We start from the raw sequence: 16,282 nt of genomic DNA, 5'->3' as shown, positions 1-16,282 counted from the left end.
TCACAGTTCATCAGGGAGCCCAAGGTAGGAACTCAGGGACAAAACCTGGAGGGAGGAGCTGAAGCACAGACAATGGAGGAATGCTGCTTACTGATTTGCTCCCTTGGCCCCTGCTTAATCTGCTTTCTTATACAACACAGGATCACCTGTCCAGGGGTGGCACTGCCCGCAGTAGGTTGGGGCCCTCCCACATCACTCAACAGTCAAGAAAATGCACCACAGACATGGCCACAGGCCAGCCCAATGGAGGTAATTCCCCAATTGAGGCTCCCTCAACCCGGGACACTAGAGCTATCCAGCACAGCATTTCTGAAAGCAATCGCCTTTGCACGTTGTATAAGTTTAGGAAGAAAGCTGGAAATATACATTTAAATCCCAGCCTAACGGCAACACCGTTTTTTGATGTGTGCGATTCCCTTCCTTCACTGAACTTCTGTGTTCTGATCAGTGTGCCACATATGATACTACCTCCCTCACGAATTTGTTATGGACAGCAGGTGAGCCAGTGTATATAAGTATCTATCATTAGCCTGGCTTGGTGGCTCACACCTGTAATCCCAGCACACAAAATGATGAGGATTACCATGTATTTAAGGTCAGTCTGGGTTATATAATCAGATCAAGGCCAGCCAATGCTGCATAACAAGGTCCTGCCTCAAAAACCAAACAAAACAGAACAGCTATGATTTTATCTGGCATATAGACTGAATCTCGTTCAACAAGTATTTAAGAACTGTGTTATTCAAATCACCTTCGTATACAGAGGAGATAAAGATAGAATTGTGAACCAAATAGACTTGTCAGCTACCCTTTTAGAATCTGAGGTCTAGCAGAGGGACAGTTAAGTAGTTGACCATAATAACTCATGTTAGTGCTTCAGTAATAGGATTATAGTGCATTTAGTGAGGCATTGGTCTAGAAGGAGACTGTACACGTTACTAAAAGGTATCTAAACTTGACCTGGCCACCTCCGGAGAAACATCATTTTGAGCAGAGAAAAACAGTTACATGAAGGTGATATAGATCTCAAATTGCAAGAACTTGCATTTCTACAACACTGGCAGCTTAAATACAAAAGGAAAGGGCAAAAATGGAAAATAAGGATTTCTTAATGAGTTTGGATTCTGTTGTTGAACAATGAAAACTGGGTGGAAAGTGCATAAGCCAAAGAGGAGGATGAATCAAATTGAGTTTGAGTTTGCTTGAGTTTGAAAGTGACTGCAAAGGAGCAAAGTTGAAGGGATTCAGAGAAGAAGCAGGATATGGAGGAGCTATTTTTGTATTGAGATATTTTGTTTTGATAATTTCATATGTGCATTCAATGCATTTATATCATATTCATCCCCTACTTCTACCTTAACTCTTCACCCCCAACTTCCTCACGTCCTTCCACTTTGGAGTCCTCTTGTTGTTTTACTCTTAAGCCACTGAGTCCAATTTGTTCTACCTATATACTCATGGATATGGGGCTATGCCCTTAAATAATAGTGATTGGAGGAAGAGGTACTTTTTCTGAGATATTGTTCAAATTCTTAGAATTGCTAGAACACCTCTCAGGAGACTGGTGAGTTCTCTATGAGGAAATAACCAATTAGTTGTTGGTTGGCACTTGTGTATATGGGTGGAAATCTTGAAGAGTCTAGAAGAGATCTTGAGTTGTACCATTATTACTTTTCAGCACCTCTCCTTCCTTAAAACTAGCTGGGTCTTTGCTTACATCAATCTTTTTGAACTTTCCAGTCTAGATCATTCTTTCTCAGTCATTGGGGCTCAAAAACGTGCTTCAACAAAGAGCCATGGGGAAAGTATGTGCTGGCCGGCTCTGATCCCAGGATACTATAATTTCTCTGAAGAATGGCTTTGCTGATTTCAGTATACAAAGAATGAAACTACACTTGTAAAAAGAGCCTGGCTTGGCTCAGTGTGTGCTCCACACACCTACCATTCGGCCATGATATTTCTCCATTTAAATAGAACTAAAATGCTGCCACAGCACTCTGCCTCCCCTGATGTGCCCAGCTTTTGTCAAATATGGTCTGGGTAAGAACTGAAAAGGGGAAACTGCTTATGCAGCCTAACCTGAGGAAGTCAAGCTCTCTATACTCCAAAAAGGAGGCACGTTTGTATCACAGCAAGCTTGATGAAATCTTCTGCAAAGAGCTCTTACATAAATGGAACACAACATAAAAGAGTGTGTGCCAATCAGCACACAATTACAACCAGACACTAGAGCTTTCCTTATTCATTTTTGACTCTGGAAAGCTCTGCTGGGTACTCCCTAACCATGAACAATTTCTTTGCCAATTGCATCAGGCTCTTAAGAAAATGTTTTTCAAGCATCTTAGTAGCACATTTCCCCCTCGTATCTTCCATGTCCTTTCGGGTTTAATCAATGTTTTGCCTTTGAAATTCATTTTCTGAGATTTGGTCTATAAACAGCACTTTGATTCAGAACCAGCATGTGTTTCACTTCTAAGACAGTACTGATTCCATGTTTCAGACAATCATTAATAAAAGACACACACACAAATTCCCTAAATCATTTCATTTCTCTTTCCCTTTATAACAGAATCTTGAATTTTGGTGAATTCTTTATTAAAGGTCCTACCATCAACCTTAGGAACCATTTCTTTCTTTATACAAATCAGAAGTGCACAGCTGCTTATCCAGAACTGAATAACGTTTCTGTACTACAAGTGATAATTATCATTTATGGCAAATGCAACTGTATCTTTGGTCTATGCCTCTGTTAAAATGTGGCCTTGCTGCAAAGCTGCTTTGAGATTAGAGTATATAAATTGATCAATGTTTATGCCATTTAACACCAAATTTCATTTTGCTCATCATGTGCCTTCATAAGAATTTGATCTCCTCTTTTATGTTATTATGTGTATCAAGAGAAAAGCAAAATTTCAACTTATATCTAACGTATGAAATGAGAATTTTAATATATAATGATACATTAGGCATCATAACAATAATAATAGTGGTTACCATTTACTGAGATTGTTTTATGAAGGATTTTCCCAAGTTCTCTGCTAAGAGCTTAACATATTTAAATGGTAGCCCTTTGAAAAACCCTATATTTGTTGAGGTTGATATTTGATTTAACCGCCTTCTTTTCATTGTGTTGTTGAGGAAGGAATTCGTATTACATAGTTATAAAAATGGCTGGAGATACATTACCCAACACTGAATAGTTTGGGGTTTTTCTTTGTTTGTTTTGGGGTTTTGGGGGGTTGTTTTTTTGTTTTGTTTTGTTTTGTTTTTTTGTCTTTTTGTTGGTTGTTTTTAAACTGGGTCTCTCTAGTCACAGCTGACCTGGAAGTCACAATGTGAACCAGGGTACCCTCGAGCTCGTAGAGATCCACGTGCCTCTGCCTCCTTCGGGCTGGGATTAAAGGCTCACACCACCACGCGCGGCACAGTTTGGTTTCTCATCCACATACGTTCAGATCCCCAAGAGCAGGACCACCCCCTCTACAGGGCCACATAAGGGTTTACAAAGGAAGAAGAACAAACAAGGACTATAGGAGCTGGGCTTTGCAGTAGGAGATTACTGGCTTCTTTGAGTAGTTCTGTTAGCCAACAGGGAACTGAAGTCTGTCTGACAGAAGATTGTTTAGCCATTGCAGGAGAGTTGAGCAAACAACTTAGAGTTACTGCTTTGAAGCCCTTCCTTCCAATTTAATGAAATGTGAAGGTGGCATAGAATACTAATCTTAATTTTAGGCATTACATTATCATATTATTTTTGTCATCAGATGCAAAAGCTGAAATGCAGAGAGATTTATAAAGCGTCATACAGGTAGAAATTGTTACTAACAAATTTTAAATTAGTTTTCTTGGTCTACAGAGATGAAGAAGCACGTATTTCTTATGCATTAGAGTTTCAAGTTCACTCTATCTTCTTATTGAGATTTTACAGGATATTCTCTATAAAAATTTAATCAGTCCAGACTTGGTGGCACATGCCCTTAATCCCAATACTTGAGAGGCAGAGGCAAGCAGACAGAACTCTGATTTCCAAATCAGCCGTAGCTACACACACACACACACACACACACACACACACACACACACAAAATTGAATCAAATTGACTTTATTTTTAAAAGGATAAACATCTAAACTTTGCTTAGAGATTAGTAAGCAGAATTACACCCTTTGCCTCCCCCACAAAAAAGAGGCCCTAATCTCTTGAACCCATGGATGCTACCTCTCATGGTAAAAGAGACTTTCAGGATGTGTTTAAGGATTTAGAGATGGAGTTAGCATCCCAGGTATCCAACTGGGCCTAGCACTATCACACAAATACCCTATAAGTGAAAGAGGCAGAAGAAACAGAAGGGATGTGATTCCTCACATAGCAATCAGATCTATACTTTTGCTGGCAGGGGACCATGTGCCAAAGATTGCAGGCAGCCTCTGGCAAAGAATGGCAGAGAACCTCCACTCCTTGGAGAGCCTAGAAGGAATCAACTCCAGCAAACAGCTTGCCCTGTGAGATCCTTGCTAGACTTTAGACCTCCAGAACTATAAGGTGGTACATTCATGTTGTTTTGAAGCCATTACAGTCGCTACATCAGCAATAGGAAAAGAACATATTTGTGATAGCCATCAATGCTTGCTTCAAATTTTTATTTTATTCTCTTCCCTGATCTCTAGGTTCTTGTCTGAAATTTTGTTACATCCATGAAACTTAATCTCTTCTCCTTCATTTCATAGATACTTTTCATGTGTGTTTTACTTCCTAAAATTCTGTCTCATCGCCATCTTATTTTATATTACCACTTCCCCACCTTAACTTCTGCATTCTTCCCAGGGGGTCTCATTCCTATTTTATTTCTTCTTCCTGCTTCCTTTAATGTGAACCACAGCAGCTTCTGTCTTCAATCTCTGGTTTATCAATCCTTCCATTCTCTGAGCTGCTTCTCTCCACTTCAAGGATTCTTCTCCATCTCCCATCTACTTAACAGTATTCCTTTTCAGCTCAGGACCAAGTTTAAATCCCATTTCCTTAAGGAAGACTTTCTTGTACCCCAGCACAGTCAGAATTCCATGTTATATAATCACATCACAGTTTTTAATGTCATTACAATGAACTGAATGCTTTTTGTCTAATATCTATCTTTCTCTCCTGGGTGAGGATGGTTCATCACTTATTTTAACTATATATCTAACATTAGTCCAAGTATCTAGCACAATGTATACATTCAGTAAATATTTGAACAACCAATGGATAAATATGAATTCTCATTGATAATTCCTATAACTCAGAAGAAAGAGCAATCATTTTTTGGCCTAATGCTTACAGGAAAATTTATCCTAATAATCATAGGTAAAGGGGTGTATTATGCAGTAACTGTATGATACATTGAATATTTATGATTGCACTCAAAATATAGCCAACATTTCTATGAGTACATACAATGAATTTCACAAGGCAGCTCTTTCTGATGTTCCATCATAATGTCCACTGATATATCTAACCAAGTACCATGGAGTCATATCAGTTCTACAAATGGGCCAGTAAAATATGATAGAATTTATACCACGTTGATATCTAGCTGAATCAAAGGCTGCCTGATTTCCCATCATGGTTACACAAGTAACAGGCTGTACACTCGGGAGGCTGTTACTCTCACTTCAATGAGCAGATGTTGCTGTCTTGAATCCATCATGACTGAACAAGATATGCCACATTTCCATGTACACCGGAGTCTGCAAATTATAAACCATGGTTAGATTAATTCCACAATGGTTTGTTTCAAGATCCTATTTTGTCAGGCACTATTTATAGACATTAAAAAATTATGACTAAGAAAGTTTCTTCAAAGTGTATACATATAACAAAAAGTATTTACAATAATCAAAACATGACGTGAGACAGCCTATACCTGAGGTGTAGAAGAGGATCACAGGAACACTACGGAGGGAGTTGAAGATTCTACCTGAAGGCTGGGGAGATGGCTCAGTGGATCATTTATTTGCTACACAAGCACAAGGACCTAAATATCAATCCCCAGCACCCACGTTAAACATGGATATGATGACTTTCGCCTATAACTCCAGCACTGGGAGCCCAGGGCAGAAGCAAGAGGACCTCCAGGGCTTGCTGGTCAGCCAGTGTAACTATAGCATCAAGCTCTAGGTTCAGTGAGAGACTCCATTTCTAAAGATAAGATGGAGATCCATAGACACCTGAAGTCAATTCTGGCCTCTACAAGCACATGTTCAGATAAGCACGTACACACAGACACACACACACACACACACACAGACACACACACACACACAATTCTGCCTGAGAGATTTAAGCATGGTTTCTTGGAAGAAATTACAGACACACACACACACAGACACACACACACACACACAGACACACACACAATTCTGCCTGAGAGATTTAAGCATGGTTTCTTGGAAGAAAAAATATTTTTTAATTATTTATTTAATAACCACGTGATACGTGATTAGAAGAAGGGCTGTAAATATTTTGATTTACAGTTGAATTAATACAGTTATACAATATGATACTCAGTATAAACCCTAGAAGACATAAAATTGAATAAGGTTTTAACCTTTCAAAAAGATCTCCATTTCATTTTAAAATACACTGTTTCATACAGAAAAACTCAGTGCTACTAACATTTAGGTGCTTGCACATGCATCTCTAATCTGTATGTATCTGATTCTTACTAGTCACAGTCAGTTACTTTCTGAGAACCTTGGCACTTGAGCATGGATATAAAGTCATCAGGTAGATTTCAATGGTAATGTTTTTCACGTCTACTAATCAACATGAAGCAAATTTTTATGCTGGAAGAAACAATATTTTTACTGGAATTCTCCAGTGGGAAAGGCCACTACAAAAGCAGTGATTAAAACTACTTATCAGAGCCAGACAAGGTGGTGCATGCCTTTAATCCCATCACTTGGGAGGCAGAGGCAGGCAGAGCTCTGTGAGATCAAGACCAACCTGATTTACATAGCAAGTTCCAGGCCAGCTGTGGCTACAGGGGGACCCTGTTTCAGAAAGAAGAAAGAAAGAAAGAAAGAAACTAAAACCTGTCCCTAGAGGGAAGTTTATAGCTCTAAGTGCCTACATTAAAAAATTGGAAACAACACAAATAAATGACAACGTTGCAACTCAAGACACTTGTAAAGCAACAGCAAACCAAACACAAACCCTGCAGACAAGAAGAAATAACAAAAATCAGGGCAGAAATGAATGAAACTGAAACAAAGAAAAAGAAAGAAAGAAAGAGAAAAGGAAAGAAGAAAGAAAGGAGAGAGAAAGAAGGGAGGGAGGGAGGGAAAGAAACTGTTTATCAGTACTACTTATAAACACCCATCTAAGTCAAAGGTTTAGTTTGTTCATTTTCCCACCTTAGCAAGCAAATCCAAGAGTCATCATCCATAGGAAATATACATATTGCCTACTTATTTGAAGTTTAAAAGTCCTGTTCCAGTGGGGTAGGGGAAGAACAATGAGCAGGTAAACACACACAGTATTCTGAAGGAGTTACCTAACTAGACAGAGCAGAAAGCATAGGCATCAAACATCATATGCAAGAGACATGAGAGCTTCTTGACCTTGCTTTCTAAGCACCCAATGAGCCTTAGCCAGGACACATGCATGGGCATTTCCTCTTGTGGGAAACATCACCAAGATCAGACCACAGTTTCTTTGCTGGCTCTCTGGTAGCTCTTATTTTGTCCCTCCTCTCTTCCCTTCCTGCAATCCCAATGGTAGTCCTTTCCTTTACAACTTTTTGCATTGTTCTTCAAAGGCAAGCTGTCCCTTTTCCATTAGGGACTATTTGCAGCTTTTCTACATCATCTTTTTAAAGCATATTAAACCTGAGTCCAGAAAATAACATATGTTTTCCATCTTCTTAGTGCAATGAAGTGGGGGTGGGGAGATGAGGGATTAAGTCTTCATATCCAAGAGTATGCAGGGGGTTCATGGAGCATGAGGTGGGACACTCTGAAGATGCCTGGGAGCAGGTCCCAGGGATTCTTAAGCTATCCATTCAACATGTGTGAGTTAATATGGCTAAGATGTAAACCATGGCTCCCCCTTCTCAGTCATCTTTTCTATTTCAAAAGAAAAGTCTAGAGGATGTCTGCTCATCTTCTACAGATCTGGAAGCTCTGACTCCATTTTTCTTCCCAAAGATTTATGTCAGTGGAAACAGCAGTGCCTAGAACCTATTTCAAGAGATCTGTAGGAATTAATGAACCCAAAGAATCTTGTTAGGAACCTAGATCACTGGCAGGAGTTTCCACTTCCAAGACAAATAAATGCCATCTCTTTATTGAAGTGAGAGAAATGGCTATAGTTCAACTGTCAAGGGAGCTGAACCCATGTCTGCATCAGATAGCATATTGCTGGTTATCTTTTTTTCAATTTTAGAATGCCAAGTTTTAACTAATTCTGGTATCAAAGCTATGCTAACTTCCCTTGTGGAAGATTGATTTCAGTTCCTAAATTACATATTTCTCAGATGACATATTATTATAAAAAATGTCAATTCCTCTTCAACTTGGAAATTCAGTGAAATCTCAATTCACACCCAGCAGGTGTTTGTTGTTTGTCTGTTTGCTTGCTTATTCTGGAAATTTGCAAGCTGATTCTAAAATTTACATAGAAATAAAAAAGGCCAAGAGTTCCTGGGACAATCTTGAGAAAGAACAGGGCTGGATACCTTATATTACAAAAGAAAAAGTAAGATTTATTATAAAATTGAAATATGGGATTGTGAGATTTCTGCAAGAACAAAATAAAGTGGTCACAAGAGACTAGGACCACATGTGCACATTACTATCAGCCTGCACTCAGGAAAGGTCAGAGAGTCTATAATCAATTGTTTTGATGCTCTAGCATGGATGGAAAAAAATAAAAGGCTTCAGGATTTCCTGAAAAAAGTAACCACGTCCAGCTACAGACACAAAGTATTACGGGAAAATCAGAGACCAGCAGCCAAAGTCAGGTGAGGAGAGGATTTAATTTTACTCTAGCAGACTGACCCATGGGTCCTTCAGTAAAGGAGCCAGTCCCCCCTCCAGTTTTAAAGGTTTTTATATTCATGTGAGGAAGTACGAGTAAAAGACAAAGCAGCACATAGGTGGCAATTAAGTAAAAGGTACATGTGATAATTAATCAAGGTAACATATGGCTGCAGGGGTCACAAAAGACTCCTATCCTGGGTAACTAGAGGAGGTGGGGGAGAAGACTCCAGCTTATCTCCCCAGTGTTCCCTCTTATCTAGAAGCTCCTCCTGCTCCAAAGTTCTTAATTACCACCACATTGCAAAAGCTTTCCACCTCCACAATAAAAGGTCACAGAGAAGGTCGATGGCAAACTATACCACAATTCCTGCTAGTGATCACCTGGTTGGGGTGTGTGTGGGGGGAGATCTACAGATGCTTCTAGTCAGCATTCAGGAAGAAAATACAGACATGAAGGTGGGGAGAAAGATGGTAAAGTAGGGACCACCAATATCTCTACTTTAATCCATTGCCATGCCTACCTGAGAATATCTCCAAACAGTAATCCCCATTTCCTTGTCTTTCTCCTTCCTAACCTGCGCAACTTCCTGTTTCATCCAACCACAGTGGGAAGTCACACGATGAACATTCTGGGAATTCTTTCTAGTTTATCTGAATGAACATAGCACACTGAATAAGTCAACAAAAAAATATTCAACTGATTTACAACAAATACGGTACTTTAGTAGAATGAAAGAAAAGGTAACCTTTCAATAAATATACTTGAATCAATTAGATATCCATGTGAGAAAAACTTGAGACTCCATGCCTAAGCAACATAATAATCATAATCAGTTTCAGATGGATTATAGATCTAGATGTGAGTACTGAAATGATTAAGCTTGTAATTAATATATAGACCAATATCTTGATATCTTGAAGTAAACAGAAATTTCTTTAATAGTACACAGGACACCTTTATGATAAAGGGAAAAAATTTGGTGAATTGGGTTATATTAAATTATCAAACCAGGAGGGAAAAGGCAAACCACAAACTGGAAGGAAAAATTAGTAGTATATATGTTAGAGATCAATGTTCAAGATGTCTAAAGTACTCTAACAAATTAATAACCAAGCACATCAATAAGTAAATGGGCATTTAAGCTCAACAGGAAAATTGGCAAAGACATGTAGAAATGTGGTTTAAATGCTCAGTGTATACCCAAATATTCAAATCTATTGGTCTAGATCTGTATAAAAACTTACCCCAAAATAATGGTAGCAAACAGCATTCACTTATAATAATAATACATTCATTTCTCACACATGTACTTGTCATTCCTGTGGGTCCAAGTCCACTGACTCTGAACATCTCACAAGACTACTGCCATCTTGAGCCCATGAAGCTCACCCCAGTGGTTGTTGGCATAATTCACTTACCCACCTGCTATTGGGCAGAAGGTCTCTAATCTTCATCACAGAGATGACTCCATCCATGTCAAAACATGACTGTTGATTTCATCAGAGCATGCAAACAAAATATCAAGTGTGCCAGCAAGAGAGAATGCATGGCCTTGCCTTCATTTGAGACACATATACAAAGAAACCATTGTACACAGACATGGTTATTGGCACAACCAGAACTCCCAAACATTGTTGATGGTAGTATAAATCATTACAACCATTATAGAAAAAGTCTGGAAGTATTTATTAAACATATTCATAATCTCTGACTCAGCAAATCCATCTGTCTGTAGATGCAAAAAAAAGAAAAGCATAACGTGATAAGAGAAATTTAGGAAGAAATAGATCATAGTGACATCCTCCATGATAGCCAAATCACCCTAAATATCAATCATTAATAAAGTGGATAAGCTTACTGTAGCATGTTTCTACACTAGAATTCAGTACAACAAGGAAAATAAGTAAGTTTTGACTATATACAGCAAAGAATATTTGAATTATAATATCAATGAAGGGTGCATTGCATAATTTCATTACTTTGAAATTTGAACTTCACTTGAATAAAATTCAAGCACAAGCCAAATGAATTTGTGCTATCAAAAGTCAGCATAAAGGCTTCCTTCAAGATGGTAACTAGACACACAGATGTACATCAAAAAGATCATTCACCATGATCAAGTAGGAGTTATTCCAGAGATGCAGGGAGGTTTCAATATATGCAAGTCAATAAACGTCATTAATGATATAAATGACTCAAAGACAAAAACCACATCTTCATCTCAGTAGATGCAGAAAAGACTTTTGACAAAATTCAACATACATTTATGTTCAAGAGCTAGAGGGAACTGGACTGGAAGGAACATACCTCAACATAATTAAAGCCATATACAACAAATCCACAGCCAACATTATTCTAAATGGAGAAAAACTGGAAGCATTCCCATTAAAATCAGGAACCAGACAAAGATGTCCACTATCTCCACTCCTTTTCAACATAGTGCTTGAAACTCTTGCTAGAGCAATAAGACAAGAGAAAGAAATTAAAGGAGTACTAATGGGAAAAGAAGAGATCAAACTATCCCTTTCTGAAGATGATATGATATTATACCTAAGAGATCCTAAAAGTTCCAGCAGAAAACTCCTAGAAATGATCAACATGTTCTTTATAGCTACAGGTTATAAAGTCAATCTACAAAAATCAGTAGCCTTTCTATATACCAGTAACAAGCAATTGGAGAAAGAGTACAGGGAAATGCTCCCATTCACAATTGCTGCAAAAAAAAAAAAAAAAAAAAAAAAAATCTTGGAATAAACCTGACCAAAGATGCTCATGGATTGGAAGAATTAATATCATGAAAATGACCATCCTACCAAAAGCAATATATAGATTCAGTGCAATCCCAATCAAAATCCCCATGACATGACATACTTCACAGAATTAGAAAAAGAGTATCCATAAATTCATGTGGAAGCAGAAAAAAGTTCCCGGATAGACAAAGCAACCCTGAGCACAAAGAGCAAAGCTGAGGGGATTACTATATGGAATCTAAAAGTATACTAAAGAGTTATAGTCATAAAAACAGTGTGGTGCTGGCACAAAAATAGATACATAGATCAATCGACATCATTGAAGATCCAAACACAAGTACCCACAATTTCAGCCACCTGATATTTGACAAAGGTGCCAAGAACATACAACAGAGGAAAGACAGAATCTTCAACAAATGGTGCTGGCAAAACCGATCTCCACCTGAACAAGAATGAAACTAGATCCCTATTTTTCACCTTGTACAGAAGTCAAATCCAAATGGCTCAAAGACCTCAATGTGAAACTGGAAAGCCTGAAATTATTAGAAGGAAATATTGGCAGTAACTTACAAAATATAGGTGTATGAAAGGATATTCTAAATCAGACAGAAGTTGCTCAGGAATTAAGGTCAGCAATCAACAAGTGAGACCTCATTAAACTAAAAAATTTCTGTCTCTGCTTCCCTGGGACGGCAGGACCCACAGGCCTCTCTCTGACCTGCAGGCCTCTCTCTGGGGTGAGTCTAACATGCCCTCTGCACCTTGACTCCCACAGCTTCATTCACCCTCCCACCTCCCCACCCGTCTCTCCTCCTAGCCTGGGTCCTGTCCCATTCCTTGTCTTGGCACCCCAGACACCAGGGGAACCACCACTTCTTCCTTATTCTTTGCATCCAGACCAACCTAGTTCCTTCTCAGGTTCCCAGGAGCCCTCTGGGCCTGGCCCTGCCCTCACCTGCCTCTAATTCCCTGGGCCTGCACGACCACCAGTATCTTTCCTGGATGCTGGGGCTGACCTTACTCTTCCTGATCCTTTGCATCCAGACCAACCCAGCTCCTCAGTGCAGTCCCCAGGAGTCCTTGGGGCCACTTCCCACCCCCATCTGCCTTTGCATCTCTGGGTGCCATGGCCACCAGCTGCCAGGCCAGTCCAACCCCCAAACTCCTGAGGGCAACATCTTTCCTGGAGGGATCCAGACCTTAGGAGACAGCCTGAGAACATCTGATCCTCATCTGATTTGGGCCTCTGTGGGAACTCCTGAAGACAAAGCAATCTTGCCATTCCAATATAAAATCAAAAGAGAGAACTGGAAGCTTAGAGGAACCAGCTTTTGATGCCCCAAAAGTAAACCACAAAGACACATAAAATTCACAAAAAGAAGCAGACCTAAACTTGAAGGCTTGAGTCTCACACAAGAATCAGAAACTATGAAAGAAATTCACATGAAAAAACACAGAGAAAAAATAACATGAAAAATGAAAATAACATAGCCTCACCAAATACCAATAGTCCTCTAGAGGAGTACAGTGAGAACCTCCTAGAGATAATACACGACATGCAATGCAAAAGAAGAATTATAAATATGATAAAAGAATTCAGTGAATTTAAAGAACACACAAAGAAATCAAAGAACTGAAGGATGATAGGGATAAACTTCTGAATGAATTCAGAAAAGAGTTGGAAATATTGAAGAATACTCAGGCTGAAATGAAGAAGGAAGTGAAACACTCAGTAAGCAATTAGAAACGGAAGGAGAAAGCCTCACCAACAGGATGAACGAAATGGAAAACAAAGTATCAAGAATGGAAGATAAAGTGGATGAACTAGACCACTCAAACAAAGATTATGAAAAATTTAAGAAATCACAAGAATGGAATATGCAGGAATTGAGTGATACCATAAAAAGACCAAACTTATGAATCACAGGCATACAGGAAGGAGAAGAATCCCCAGATAACTGCGTGGATCAGATCTTCAACAGAATCGTGGAAGAAATTTTTTCAAAATTAAAGAAAGACATTCCCATACAAATAAAGAAGCATATAAAACACCAAACAGACAGGACCAGAAAAGAAACTCTCCATGGCACATCATAGTAAAAACACTAAATGTACAAAACAAAGAGACAATACTGAAAGCTGCAAAAGAGAAACAACAAGTCACATATAAAGGAAAACTCAGGATTACAGCTGACTTTTCAGTGCAAACTATGAAAGCCAGAAGAGCCTGGACCAAAGTATTCCCTGTTTTAAATGACCACAGAAGCCAACCCAGATTACTATATTGAGCCAAAATGTTTATTATAGTCAAAGGGGAAAGAAAAATCTTCCATGGCATAAATAGGCTGAAGGAATTCATATCCACAAAACCAGCCCTTCAGAGAGTTCTGGAAGCAATACAAAGAGCTGAAGAAAGGAATGACTATACCAAGGGGTTGCGGAAAGAAATTCAATGAAGGTATAACTGTGGAAAAGTAAAGCTATATCAAGAATGTAAACAGAAATAAAAATGACAGGATTCAATACTCATCTTCCATTAATAACTATAAATATTAACAGACTAAACTCCCCAGTCAAAAGACACAGACTAGGTGAATTGATTAAGAAACAAAACCTATTTTTTTTATTGTCTGCAAGAAACTCATCTCATTTTCAAGAACAGACACTATCATAAAGTGAAAGGATGGGAAAAAATATACTATGCAATTGGTATTAAGAGAGAAGCAGGTGTAGCAATTCTAATATCTGAAAAAATAGACTTTAATCAGAAGATACCCCATTGTCTCCATTAAATAGGTCAACAGAACAGAGAATTAACAGAGAAACATCTGAATTAAACAATACCATATATCAAATGGACCTAATGGACAACTACCAAATATTCCACCCAAGCACCAAAGAATATACTTTCTATTCAGTGCCCCATGGAACCTTCTCCAAAATCTACCATGTACTGGGGCTCAAAACAAACCTCAACAAATACAAAAAGATTGAAAAAATTCCATGCATTCTATCAGACCACAATGCAATAAAACTTAAAATCAACACCAGAAGAAACCCTTGTAGCTACATGAACACATGGAGATTAAACAACACACTCCTGAATGGTGAATGGGTCAAAGGAGAAATTAAGAAAGAAATAAAGTATTCCTGGAATTAAATGAAAAGGACAATACAACACAACAAAACCTCTGGGACATGCTGAAAGCCGTTCTTAGAGGGAAGTTTATAGCTCTAAGTGCCTACATCAAAAAATCGGAAAGAACACAAAGAAATGACTTAACATTACAACTCAAGACACTTGAAAAATAACAACAAATGAAACCTAAACCCAGAAGACAAGTAGAAAAAAGAAAAATCAGGGCAGAAATTAATGAAATTGAAACAAAGAAAACAATACAAAGAATCAACAAATCCAAGATCTGGTTCTTTGGAAAGATAAACAAGATTGACAGACCAGTAGCCCAGTTAATGAAAACAAAGAAAGAGCACCTTGAAATCAACAAAATTAGATATGAAAAGGGAAACATCACAATAGACACCAGAAAGATACAGAACATTATAAGGGAATACTTTAAAAACCTACGTACTACAAAATTTAAAAACCTAAAAGAAATGGATAGATATCTAAAGGCATGGGACCACCAAAACTAAACCAAGAAGAGATTAACAGCCTAAACAGACCCATAACACAAAAAGAAATCAAAACAGTAATACAAAACCTCCCGACTAAAAAAAGCCCAGGACCAGATGGATTTACCTCAAAATTCTATCAGACATTTAAAGAAGATCTACATCCAATACTACTTAATTTATTCAAAAAGATAGAAATAGAGGGAGAACTTCCATATTCCTTCTATGAAGCCAGCATCACTCTAATACGAAAGCCAGGTAAAGATACAACCAAAAGAGAAAACTATAGACCCAAAAATTCTCAACAAGATACTTGTAAACCGCATACAGACACACATAGAAAAGATCATCCACCATGATCAAGTTGGCTTTATCCCAGAGATGCAGGGATGGTTCAATATGCTTAAGTCCATATACGTCGTAAATCATATGAATGCACTCAAAGACAAGAACCACATGGTCATGTCAATAGATGCAGAGAAGGCCTTTGACAAAATTCAACGTGTATTTATGTTCAAAGTCCTAGAAGGAATTGGACTGGAGGGAACATACCTCAACATAATTAAAGCCATATATAACAAACACACATCCAACATCATTCTAAATGGAGAAAAACTAGAAGCATTCCCACTGAAATTAGGAACCAGATAAGGCTGTCCACTATCTCCGCTTCTCTTTAACATAGTGCTTGAAACTCTTGCAAGAGCAAAGAGACAAGAGCAGGAAATTAAAGGAGTAATAATTGGAAAGGAAGAGATCATATTATCCCTTTTTGCAGATGATAAATTATATCTAAGAGATGGCAAAAATTCCACCAGAAAACTCCTAGAAATTATTAACAGTTTCAATAAAGTGGCAGGTTACAAAAATTAATGGGAATGC

Source organism: Nannospalax galili, unplaced genomic scaffold, assembly GCF_000622305.1.
Source record: "Nannospalax galili isolate Female #2095 unplaced genomic scaffold, S.galili_v1.0 scaffold767, whole genome shotgun sequence".
NCBI lineage: Eukaryota > Metazoa > Chordata > Mammalia > Rodentia > Spalacidae > Nannospalax > Nannospalax galili.
The sequence above is the reverse complement of the archived record's forward strand: the minus strand, read 5'-3'. Positions refer to the sequence as shown.